The sequence below is a fragment of the Pleurodeles waltl genome, chromosome 3_1 (genome assembly GCF_031143425.1).
Source record: "Pleurodeles waltl isolate 20211129_DDA chromosome 3_1, aPleWal1.hap1.20221129, whole genome shotgun sequence".
Taxonomy (NCBI): domain Eukaryota; kingdom Metazoa; phylum Chordata; class Amphibia; order Caudata; family Salamandridae; genus Pleurodeles; species Pleurodeles waltl.
Genome location: NC_090440.1, coordinates 1,911,092,213 through 1,911,105,461, shown reverse-complemented (window position 1 = coordinate 1,911,105,461; position 13,249 = coordinate 1,911,092,213). Strand labels below are relative to the sequence as shown.

The window sequence follows — 13,249 nt, the reverse complement described above, 5'->3', positions numbered from 1 at the left end:
TAAAATGTACCATTGATCCCACAATTGGCACACCCTGGCATCCAGATAAGTCCCTTGTAACTGGTACCTCTGGTACCAAGGGCTCTGATGCCAGGGAAGGTCTCTAAGGGCTGCAGCATGTATTAGGCCACCCTAGAGACCCCTCACTCAGCACAGACCCACTGCTTACCAGCTTGTGTGTGCTAGTGAGAACAAAATGAGTAAGTCGACATGGCACTCCCCTCAGGGTGCCATGCCAGCCTCTCACTGCCTATGCAGTATAGGTAAGACACCCCTCTAGCAGGCCTTACAGCCCTAAGGCAGGGTGCACTATACCATAGGTGAGGGTACCAGTGCATGAGCACTGTGCCCCTACAGTGTCTAAGCAAAACCTTAGACATTGTAAGTGCAGGGTAGCCATAAGAGTATATGGTCTGGGAGTCTGTTTTACACGAACTCCACAGCACCATAATGGCTACACTGAAAACTGGGAAGTTTGGTATCAAACTTCTCAGCACAATAAATGCACACTGATGCCAGTGTACATTTTATTGCAAAATACACCACAGAGGGCACCTTAGAGGTGCCCCCTGAAACTTAACCGACTATCTGTGTAGGCTGATGGTTCCAGCAGCCTGCCACACTAGAGACATGTTGCTGGCCCCATGGGGAGAGTGCCTTTGTCACTCTGAGGCCAGTAACAAAGCCTGCACTGGGTGGAGATGCTAACACCTCCCCCAGGCAGGAGCTGTAACACCTGGCGGTGAGCCTCAAAGGCTCACCCCTTTGTCACAGCCCAGCAGGGCACTCCAGCTTAGTGGAGTTGCCCGCCCCCTCTGGCCACGGCCCCCACTTTTGGCGGCAAGGCTGGAGGGAACAAAGAAAGCAACAAGGAGGAGTCACTGGCCAGTCAGGACAGCCCCTAAGGTGTCCTGAGCTGAGGTGACTCTAACTTTTAGAAATCCTCCATCTTGCAGATGGAGGATTCCCCCAATAGGATTAGGGATGTGACCCCCTCCCCTTGGGAGGAGGCACAAAGAGGGTGTACCCACCCTCAGGGCTAGTAGCCATTGGCTACTAACCCCCCAGACCTAAACACGCCCTTAAATTTAGTATTTAAGGGCTACCCTGAACCCTAGAAAATTAGATTCCTGCAACAACAAGAAGAAGGACTGCCCAGCTGAAAACCCCTGCAGAGGAAGACCAGAAGACAACAACTGCCTTGGCTCCAGAAACTCACCGGCCTGTCTCCTGCCTTCCAAAGAACTCTGCTCCAGCGACGCCTTCCAAAGGGACCAGCGACCTCTGAATCCTCTGAGGACTGCCCTGCTTCGACGACGACAAGAAACTCCTGAGGACAGCGGACCTGCTCCAAAAAGACTGCAACTTTATCCAAAGAAGCAGCTTTAAAGAACCCTGCAATCTCCCCGCAAGAAGCGTGAGACTTGCAACACTGCACCCGGCGACCCCGACTCGGCTGGTGGAGAACCAACACCTCAGGGAGGACCCCCGGACTACTCTACGACTGTGAGTACCAAAACCTGTCCCCCCTGAACCCCCACAGCGCCGCCTGCAGAGGGAATCCCGAGGCTTCCCCTGACCGCGACCCTCTGAAACCTAAGTCCCGACGCCTGGAAAAGACCCTGCACCCGCAGCCCCCAGGACCTGAAGGACCGGACTTTCACTGCAGAAGTGACCCCCAGGAGTCCCTCTCCCTTGCCCAAGTGGAGGTTTCCCCGAGGAAGCCCCCCCTTGCCTGCCTGCAGCGCTGAAGAGATCCCTTGATCTCTCATTGACTTCCATTGCGAACCCTACGCTTGTTCTAACACTGCACCCGGCCGCCCCCGCGCCGCTGAGGGTGAAATTTCTGTGTGGGCTTGTGTCCCCCCCGGTGCCCTACAAAACCGCCCTGGTCTGCCCTCCGAAGACGCGGGTACTTACCTGCTGGCAGACTGGAACCGGGGCACCCCCTTCTCTCCATTGAAGCCTATGCGTTTTGGGCACCACTTTGAACTCTGCACCTGACCGGCCCTGAGCTGCTGGTGTGGTAACTTTGGGGTTGCTCTGAACCCCCAACGGTGGGCTACCTTGGACCAAGAACTGAACCCTGTAAGTGTCTTACTTACCTGGTAAAACTAACAAAAACTTACCTCCCCCAGGAACTGTGAAAATTGCACTAAGTGTCCACTTTTAAAATAGCTATTTGGGAGTAACTTGAAAAGTATACATGCAATTGAAATGATTCAAAGTTCCTAATGTACTTACCTGCAATACCTTTCAAACAAGATATTACATGTTAAATTTGAACCTGTGGTTCTTAAAATAAACTAAGAAAAGATATTTTTCTATACAAAACCTATTGGCTGGATTTGTCTCTGAGTGTGTGTACCTCATTTATTGTCTATGTGTATGTACAACGAATGCTTAACACTACTCCTTGGATAAGCCTACTGCTCGACCACACTACCACAAAATAGAGCATTAGTAATATCTATTTTACCACTATTTTACCTCTAAGGGGAACCCTTGGACTCTGTGCATGCTATTCCTTACTTTGAAATAGCACATACAGAGCCAACTTCCTACACATACATAAAGAATGATGGCTTCACGGAGCATAGCTTTCTAAAGCAATTTATGTATTGTTTAATTTCTGTTTTGTTGCATGGCAGGTATGATTGAATAGTTATAAATGAGCATTTTTTCTTTATATGGGCTCATACATCACTTCTAACATTCACTGCTGCTTTGGAGTAACAGACAAAAAATTGATTGGCATGGATGCGTATATAACATGAATATTTATAATGTATACTATCCATATATTCAGAATAATTATGGATTATCTATTTATGATTATATGTAGCACAGTTTCTACCTTGGGTTTCACTAGCAAATGTACCAATTCTGAAGCATGTGAATGGTTGGTAGGGTTTTGTCGTCTCTTTCTGTAATGAAGCAATATAATTGCCTAATATCTAGGATAATTAGGCTCCACCTGTTTTTAGGGCCTGGTCCCATCTTTCTGTGTTCAAAGTAGTTTACCTAGAGCTGGAAGGTTACTGCTACAAAATCAATAAATAGGGGATTCTTGATAGATATGAATACAAGAGAAGTGTAGTCGATCCTGGTACTCCTCAAATAAAAATCAGGCTAATGGGTTATGACATCCTGATGGCCAAGCAATGCATCTAACCCCACCCAGTGCAAACTCATATGACTCTGCATGGTCCCTAGCCTGTGCTTAGTTTATAAAATAAGTGCTGTTGCCCAACGTTTTTCTCACATGCCTGCAGCCAGTACTGAAGAATGTTGTGATTACTAAATACCAAGGCTGAGTAATCTGGATGCCCACTCATGCCTCTTTTTTCCACCACCATAGTCTCCCTGCTCCTTTATGTCACTCATGCAGGATGTTTTTATTCTTGCTACCTTTCTTTTGTCACTGTTTTTCAGTCTTTCTCCTCCTGCTCCTTTCCTCCTTTTGTGTTTTTCTCTTGCTTGCTCTGCTTCCAAGTATGTTGAGGAACGATTAGTGCAGGTCCCCAACAAAATAAGTGTTGGTGGGCCCCACCTGCAACCACTGGATCAAATTAAGCACTCTCACAAGCTATAGTGTGGAGACTCCGGCTCCTGTGGCAGCTGTTGTTTATTACATCCCACGACAGGACCAAAACAAAAGCTCTCCCTCAAGATCCTCCCTACTGTAAACTGCCCTGCTTCAATGATATTCATCCCACCAAAGAATTTGTACCACTAACATAATTCTAAAATGACATCACAACTGAAAAGAATGGAACAACTATGTTAGGAATGAATAGATCAGAACTATATCCTGCCTATAAGAAAGGTCTCAGATTCAGGTGAAATTTCATTAGCATTTGGGGTGTGTCTGTCTGAGGTTCTGAATTGTCGCAATTACTTTTTGAATTGTCTTTGTGTAGTTATTGAACGGGCTTGTCTTTTGAAGGAAACACATTAGTGCTTTACAAAATATTTCTCATGAAACTGGTCGCAGGCTAGCTCTACCCTGCTACTGCATCGCTCTCTCCTAATTTCTGCCTCCCTTTTTTCTGAGTGCTTTCTGCCTCATTTTCACTGCTTTTTCCCTCCTTTCCCTCCGTTGTTCTGAGTGCTTTCTGTCTCATTTTCACTGCTTTCTCCCTCCGTGTTTCAGAGTGTTTTCTCCTGCCTTCTGCCTTGTTTCCACTGCTTTCTCCCTCCTTCCCCTGTTTTCTCCCTCCTTCCCCTGTTTTTCTGAGTGCTTTCTGCCTCCTTTCTTTCTCTGTTCATTCATTTGTTTCCCTATTCCCGCTCCCATCTGCTGCCCGTTTTCCCACCTAGCCCCTCTCACTGCCACCCATCACCCCTCCCTCCTCCTGGGACCTGCTTAATGGAGGCCTCAGCGCAGCTGTGCCGCTGGTGCGCCAAAGGCAAGCCCGTCTGCGCTTCTCCACGGCTGGACTGCGCCTGGATTGCGCCCAGCACCAGGATCCCTGGTTCTTCCACCACACAAAGATACAGTGCTGCGGTCCTCCAAGCCCTGGGCCCCGGACGCCCCAACAACCACTGCTGCCACTCCTCTCCACGTATCACAGAGGATGGTTCTCCTGCTGCCTCGCTTTCGGCAACAAACGCACCCGACACATCAACCAAGAACACCACAGCACAACTACAGTGCATCCTACTCAACGCACGCTCACTAGTTAAACACTCAACCGATTTCCCCCCTCCCCAAGACGTCATCTTCCTCACAGAAAACCTGCCTCAATCCCACCTCCACACATGACATTATCACCGCCGTCCCCAGCTTCTGCACCGTCATTCTGGAACTCATCGATTTGCAAGCAATTGACTCAGAGCACTACATATTCCTAGGGGACCTCAACTTTCTCCTTGATGACGCCAACTGCACTGACCTCCTGGAAAGCTTGAGCAACATTGGCCTCAAACAGCTAGTCACTGACCCTACCCACATCCCAGGACTCACACTCAACCCCATCGTCACCTCGAGTGAGAGTCAGATACATCCACACCACTCACCTGGTTCAACCACCACAGAGTACACTTCACCATCTCCTGACCCACATACCCATCATGCCATCCAGATCCACGCAAAGAAATTGGAAAAAGGTATGAAAAGACCAGTGGAACAACACTCTTCGCTCCCACCTCCCAGACTCTACAGATGACCCTGATCAAGCAGCAAAGAGCTTCTCCCAGTGAATCACAGAATGCACCAACACACCCGCCAGTACAGCCAAGGTCAAAGAACAAAGCAAAAGCGTAAGTTGGTACACCTAGGAGCCACACTCTTTCAAAAGCAACTGCTGACAACTTAAAAGGAATTGGCGCATCAGCAAAAAAGAATAGAAGACCGCACGGCCTTCATGACCCCCCTCAACCAGTACCACCGCTTCCTGAAAGAAACCAAGAAAAATGCACTAGCAGGCCCCATGCAAGCCTGCACAAACCACAGCAAAGAACTCTTCACCTATGTGAAGGAGTTCACCAACCAGTATCTACCAAGAATGACATCACTCCCTCCCAGGAACTGTGTGACAACCTCGCAGACTTCTTCCACGACAAGATCTTGGCTACCTACAAAAACTTTGAATGCCAACCCTCCGCCGCAAACAGTATCAACCAGCTCACATCCATAAACATGAAGCCCAAACACCTTCTTACCCAATGGGAACTTCTCACCACGCAAGACACTATCTCCCTCAAGAACTCCGTACACTCAGGAGCACCCACGGAACCTTGACCCCACCATGTCTTCATCCTAGGAAGCAAGACAATCGGCAAAGAGCTCAGGAAGGTCCTAAATATCTCCATCACCGTGGCCTCCTTCCCAGAAGTCTGGAAGCACGCTGAAGTGAGGCCCCTCTGAAAAAACATCCTCTAACCCAGCCGAATTTAAGAACTACTGGCCCATATCTCTGCTCCCCTATCCAGCCAAAGTTCTCGAGAAAGAGATCAATCAGCAACTGACCCAACACCTAGGAAACCACAACCTCCTGGACCCCTCCCAATCTGGATTTCGACCTAACCACAGCACCCTTATTGCAGCCACAGATTACATCAGAGCCCTCCTGGTCCACGAGGAAACAGCAGCCCTGATCCCCCTGGACTGGTCGGCTGTGTTTGACACTGTCCCCCACCACATCCTGATCAACAGACTACACTACATCAGAATTCAAGGAAACACCCTCAAATGGATCTCCTCGTACCTCACCGGCAGAACCCAAAGGATCAGTCTCCCACCGTTCACCTTGAAGCCCAAGAAAATCTGTGGAGTCCCCCAAGGATCGTCCCTTAGCCCGACCCTCTTCAACACCCACATGATTCTAGCCCCCCCACCCCTCAGCTGCCACTGTCAGATCACACAGACTCAACATCATCTCCTACGCCGACGACACACAAATAATTCTCTGAATGTCCCTCCACTACAAAAGCTAACTTCCACAGATGTATGATGAATGAAGGACAACTGTCTCAAACTCAACACAGAAAAAAGTAAGTCCTCATCTTTGGGAACAACACCTCGCCATTGATTGATAAATGGAGGCCTGCAAAGCTTTGCACCCCCCTCCCCTCGGCACCATCATGGATATCAAGCTATCCATAAAGAATCAAGTGGATGCAGTCTCACCTGCCTGCTTCCACACCCTTCGCATGCTCCTCAAGATTTTCAGGTGGCTCCCAGCAGACACCAGAAGGACCATCACGCAGGCCCTCATCACCAGCAGACTGGACTACGGAAATACACTCTATCTAGGAATCACAGCACACCTCCTGAAGAGACTCCAGACAATACAGAACTCAGTTGCAAAACTCATACTCAAACCTCCCCTGAAGGACCCACATCTCACCCCATCTCAAAAAACTACACTGGCTCCCAATTCAGAAGAGATGCCAGTTCAAGATGCTGACCGATCCCTACAAGGCCCTGTCACGACTCACGTGCTGCTTGCGCCTGGAGTTTGCAGATCTTGAGGCGTGGATCTTGAGAGTTCGACTTTGGCCCAAAAAGGGGCGACTCTTTCTGGTAGCCACGGTGCTGTAGGCGAGGAAACGCCAAGGACAGACCGTGACCGTGAGAAAGTAGCGCCAGAGGGAAAAAACCCCTTCAGAAGAAGAGGAAAAACCTCCCAGAAGATTTGCAGGGGATTCCTGGAACAAGAACAGAGGAACAGGAATCAAAGGAACTGACGTAACACAGAAATGGCGAAATCCAGAGCCAAAGGCTAGGAAATCAGGAGCGAGGACACTAACTGAAACAGAGAGTGTTGCAGCGCAAAGAGGAAAAGAAACACCACCCTTAAATACCATAAAACAGGAAGTGACCCACAGGAAGAAAAAGGACACCATCTTGAATAGGGAAAAGTAGATAGGATAGACTGGAGCAGAAACCATAGAGAATAGGGAAAGAGGAATGCTGGGAAGACAGAGGTAACCTGGGAAGGGGAAAAGACATAAAGGACAGAGGAAGAAAACAGACCCAAAAAGGAAGAAAGACAGAAAAAGAAGAAAAAGGAGCCCCAAACAGGTAAGAGGGGTCAGGAGACCCCAACAAGACGGAGGGAGAAAGCAGCGCGAGGCCCCAAGTAAGTCCTGGGGCCTCGCAGGGTGCAAGAAAGGCTCGGGGCGCGCCGCGTCTTAGAGACGCGAAGCGCGGCCCGAGCCGAACGCGCGGCTTGTGCCGAACGCTCGGCTCGTGCCGCGCGGTGCGGCACGACAGTAGGCCCCCCTCCCGAAGGCCCTGGTTTGAAAGGAAATAAACGGTGAAAGCGCTGAGTCAGAAGAGGAGCATGAACAGAAGATGCATCTTCCCAAGAACACTCACTGAGAGGATAACCCTTCCAATGAATCAGATACTGCAGACGGGTGTGAAAAAGACGAGCGTCACAAATCTCCTGAACCTCATATTCAGGAACATCATCCACTAAGACAGGAGGGAGGACAGGAAAACTGACAGGAATACGGATCTGGTACATAAGGTTTGAGTTGGGAGACATGGAAGACTGGATGAATCTTCCATGTGTGAGGCAAGTGAAGACGGACAGTGACAGGATTAAGCAACTGGAGAATACGGAAAGGCCCGTAATAGCGAGGTGTGAATTTGTTCTGAGAAAGACGTGAGGGTAAGAATTTAGAAGAAAGCCAAACTTTATCCTGTGGATGGTAGTCCGGAGTGGCCCTACGTTTCTTGTCTGCTACTTTCTTCATATATCTCTTGGTGTGTAAGAGATTAGAACGAATCAGTCTGTGGATTTGTAGAAGACGTTTGGAAAAATTAGTAATAGCGGGCAAGGGAGTGGGAGACAGAGAAGAAGTAGGAAAAGAGGTAGGATGAAAACCATAAGAACAGAAAAAAGGATTGGTCTTGGAGGCACTATGGACTGAGTTATTATAAGAGAATTCAGCGATAGGGAGATACGTGTTCCAGTTGCTTTGAGTTGAGTTGCAAAAACAACGAAGGTATTGTTCTAAGCCTTGATTCAGACGCTCGGTCTGTCCATTGGTCTGAGGATGGAAGCCCGATGACAGAGCTCTATCGATGTTTAGTGTCTTACAAAAATACCTCCAAAACCGGGAAATGTACTGAGGTCCCCTATCAGATATAAGAGTATGAGGAAGTCCATGAAGACGGAAGATATGTTCGATGAATATCTGGCTTAATTCTTGGGATGTAGGTAGCTTTTTTAAGGCAGTGAAGTGAGCCATCTTAGTAAAAGAGTCCACAGTGACCATGATTACCCGGTTTCCTGCTGAGAGTGGTAACGAACACATGAAATCGGTAGAGATGGTGTGCCATGGAGTTGGCGGAACCGGCAAGGGCTGGAGTAATCCCGCAGGTCTGGTTCGGGGAATCTTGACTTGAGCGCATGTGGGACAAGCCCGAACGTATGTTTCAATATCCTGTTTCCAAGTAGGCCACCAGAAAAATCGTGATAACAGTTCTTGTGTGGCCTTGATGCCTCTATGACCAGCAACCGGTGAATCATGACACATTTGTAATGCCTTTTCTCTCACTCTGTTAGTGGGGATGAATAACAGATCGTGATAATAATAGTATCCTTGTCTCTTATGTAAAAGAGGCCTTAAGTTCTCTACTTCATCATCAGATAGATTGGGGTACTCCAGTTGTACCTCCTCCAGAAAAGACTGGGCTACCCCAATGATCTTACTAGGTTCCAGTAGGGGTTGAGCTGGGACAGGAGTACAATCTGGATAACGACGCGACAGAGCATCAGCCAGAATGTTTTGGGAGCCAGGAATATATGTAATGTAGAAATCATACTGGCTGAAGAAGAAGGCCCAACGAGCTTGACGACTATTTTGGCATACGAAATTTCGTAAACATTGTAAGTTTCGATGGTCTGTTCTCACTTCAAAAGGTTCCTTGGAACCCATCAGAAACTGCCTCCATTCCATACAAGCTGTTTTCAGAGCCAACAATTCTCTTTCCAATACTGAGTAATGTTGTTCTGCAATAGAGAGTATATGAGACAAATAGAAAACAGGATGTTCAAGACCATCATCCTCTTGTTGTTGGAGTAGGACGGCACCAATGGCTTTTTCAGAAGCATCGGTGACGACAATAAATCGTTTGTTGGTATCTGGATGTCTTAAGATGGGAGCTTGTGTAAATGCCTTCTTTAAATCCTGAAAAGCTGTTTCAGCAGCTTTAGTCCAGACAAACCCTTTAATAAGATTTTCCTTCTTTAAAGTGTGAGTTATATGGCTAGTTTGTTTTGCAAAGTCTGCGATGAATTGTCGATAGAAGTTCGCCAATCCTAGAAAGCATTGTGTTTCTTTAATAGAAGATGGAGAAGGCCAATCTAGGATAGCTTGTACCTTTTCTTGATCCATGGCTACTCCGGTGGTACTTAAATGATATCCTAGATATTTGACTTCCGTCTGGTCAAACTCACACTTTTCGGGTTTGCAAAATAGTTGATGTGCCCGGAGTCGTTGAAGGACTTGTTTAACATGGGAAGAATGGAGTTCGGGATTTCTGGAATAAATAAGAATATCATCAAGGTAGATTACAACTGTCTGATTCAGGAGATCCGAGAATACTGAGTCCATAAATCTCTGAAAGATTGCCGGGGCATTAGTAAGACCGAAAGGCATTACCCTGTATTCAAAGTGACCAAATGGAGTCCTAAAGGCCGTTTTCCACTCATCTCCTTCTTTAATGCGTAAGAGGTGATAGGCTCCCCGTAGATCTAGTTTGGTAAACCGTTGGGCCCCTCTGACTGCCTCTAAAATGTCCCTTATGAGAGGCAAAGGATAACGATCTTTAATAGTTATTTTATTCAGGCCTCGAAAATCCAGGCAAGGGCGAAGGTCCTTTGTCTTCTTGGGTACGAAAAAGAGAGGAGCCCCGGCCGGAGAAGATGATGGAACAATAAGACCACTTTGAATATTTTCATCCAAATACTCCTTCAGTACTTCCTTTTCAGTTTCCGTGAGGGAATACATCCTGCCAAAAGGAACGATAGTGCCAGGTTCCAAGGGAATAGCACAATCGTAATCTCGATGTGGAGGTAACACAGGTTTGGAAGGTTTTTGGAAGACATCTTGAAAATCCAAATAGTGTTCAGGAACTCCTTGGACTGTATTTATGGTCGAACCGGTGGTACCCTCCGTGATTATTGACCTCTTAGGCGACCAATACTTGTCTGAAGCAAAACAGTGCTCGTGACAGAACTGTGAAGACAAGGAAACCGTCCGGGTAGCCCAGTTCACATATGGATTATGTCGGATGAACCACGGGATTCCAAGAATGATGGTATGGTTGGGGGAAGTTATAAGATCAAAGGAGATGTGTTCCTGATGGTTACTGATCTGTAGATTCAGCATCAGGGTAGTCGTATCTACTGGACCCGATGATATCAAAGATCCATCCACCGTGTGTACTTGTTCTGGAATCTCCTTAGGTTGTATAGGAACTTGTTGAGTGGTGGCCCACTTCTTATCCATATAAATACCACTAGCTCCACAATCTAGTAGTGCCATAGTCTTCTCTTGACGGCCATCAGGAAGTTGTAACTTTACTGGTAAAATGAACAAAGATGTGGTATTGTCGTTGAAAGAACTGATGGAAGGTATAGCTGCTAATCCCGTCCCCTCCCTTCTTACAGAGGACGGGAAGCGGCGTTTCCCGATGGCCTTGATGGACGTACTGGACAGGTACGCAGTATGTGGCCGGCAGAACCGCAGTATAAACACAAACCCTTCTTTCGTCTATCTTCTCGTTCGCTAGCGGAGAGAGGGCCTCGAGTTGTATCCACCTGCATGGGTTCTCCTTCGGTGTCTCTGACAGGAGGGCGAGGTTCCTCAGAACGATGCGGAAAAACTCGTGAGGTGCTTGGTTGAAAAGACCCTCTGCTCTTTCTCTTCTCTGCTCTCCGTTCCTGAAGGCGATACTCGATGGAGAGGGCTTGATCCATCAGGCCACGAAGATCTTCCACTCTGGTGGAATGTACTAGTTCGTCTTTGATTTCTTCTTTGAGTCCTCTACGAAACAAAGTCACCAAAGTACGTTCCACCCAGGTGGTCTCTGCCGCTAGTTGACGAAAGCGTGTAATGTATTGAAGGACATCTTGTGAACCTTGATGAATATCGCATAAGGCCTCTTCTGCTGAAGCCTCCAATCCCGGACGACTAAACATCAGCTTGAAGCGGTTCACAAAGGCGGAATAATCCGACAATACCGGATCGTTAGATGATACCATCGGGGTTGCCCAGGCCAAGGCAGGACCAGATAAGGCACTGATGAGATAGCCCACCTTTGTTCTGTCATGGGAGAATTGGGTGGGTCGGAAGGCGAAGTACACTGTCAAGGAGTCAAGGAACTCTCGCAGCTTGGTTGGTTCACCCGAAAAACGATGGGTAGAGGCGGAGAGCGTCGGGACATCACCACTGCGGAAAGCCAAAGCCTGTCGCAGCGCAGCATTCTCACTGCGTAGTTGCTGTAATTCTTGAGCTTGTTGCTGAATTGTAGTTAGCAGAGCTTGATCCGGATCCGCAGCAGCTACCACAGTGTCTTCCATGGCGTTAGAAGACGTCGGGATGGTTAGGCGCTGCAATCTGTCACGACTCACGTGCTGCTTGCGCCTGGAGTTTGCAGATCTTGAGGCGTGGATCTTGAGAGTTCGACTTTGGCCCAAAAAGGGGCGAGACTTTCTGGTAGCCACGGTGCTGTAGGCGAGGAAATGACAAGGACAGACCGTGACCGTGAGAAAGTAGCGCCAGAGGGAAAAAACCCCTTCAGAAGAAGAGGAAAAACCTCCCAGAAGATTCGCAGGGGATTCCTGGAACAAGAACAGAGGAACAGGAATCAAAGGAACTGACGTAACACAGAAATGGCGAAATCCAGAACCAAAGGCTAGGAAATCAGGAGCGAGGACACTAACTGAAACAGAGAGTGTTGCAGCGCAAAGAGGAAAAGAAACACCACCCTTAAATACCATAAAACAGGAAGTGACCCACAGGAAGAAAAAGGACACCATCTTGAATAGGGAAAAGTAGATAGGATAGACTGGAGCAGAAACCATAGAGAATAGGGAAAGAGGAATGCTGGGAAGACAGAGGTAACCTGGGAAGGGGAAAAGACATAAAGGACAGAGGAAGAAAACAGACCCAAAAAGGAAGAAAGACAGAAAAAGGAGCCCCAAACAGGTAAGAGGGGTCAGGAGACCCCAACAAGACGGAGGGAGAAAGCAGCGCGAGGCCCCAAGTAAGTCCTGGGGCCTCGCAGGGTGCAAGAAAGGCTCGGGGCGCGCCGCGTCTTAGAGACGCGAAGCGCGGCCTGAGCCGAACGCGCGGCTTGTGCCGAACGCTCGGCTCGCGCCGCGCGGTGCGGCGCGACAGGCCCTGCACAGCTAAGGACCAGCATACAGCAAAAATCTCCTGACCTTCCACCAACTGACCAGACATCTCCAATCAACTTCCCTCTCCCTCACAGACATACCACGGATCTGTCAAGCCAACAGCGGAGGATGCTCCTTTTGGCATCTAGCAGCCAAGGCTTGGAACAACCTCCCCCTGCACCTCAGGACTGCACCATTACTCCAGCTATTCACAAGAGAATTAACGACCTGAATGTTTGAATGATCATTCCTCCATGCAGCAGCACACAGCTCCAGTGCCTTGAGACCCTCGCAGGTGATTTTCCCCACTCACAAATGTTTGATTGATTGATTGGTTGATGCTGTTAAAAAAAAAAAAAAAGAATGTGAGCTATAGGTTATAT

At 48.2% G+C, this 13,249-nt stretch overlaps 1 protein-coding gene across 5 annotated transcripts in view; it reads left to right on the top strand.

Annotated features, from left to right (window-relative positions):
- MYO1C (myosin IC) overlaps window positions 1-13,249 on the top strand; it is a 365,885-nt gene that overhangs the window by 254,800 nt on the left and 97,836 nt on the right. The window lies entirely within an intron of this gene.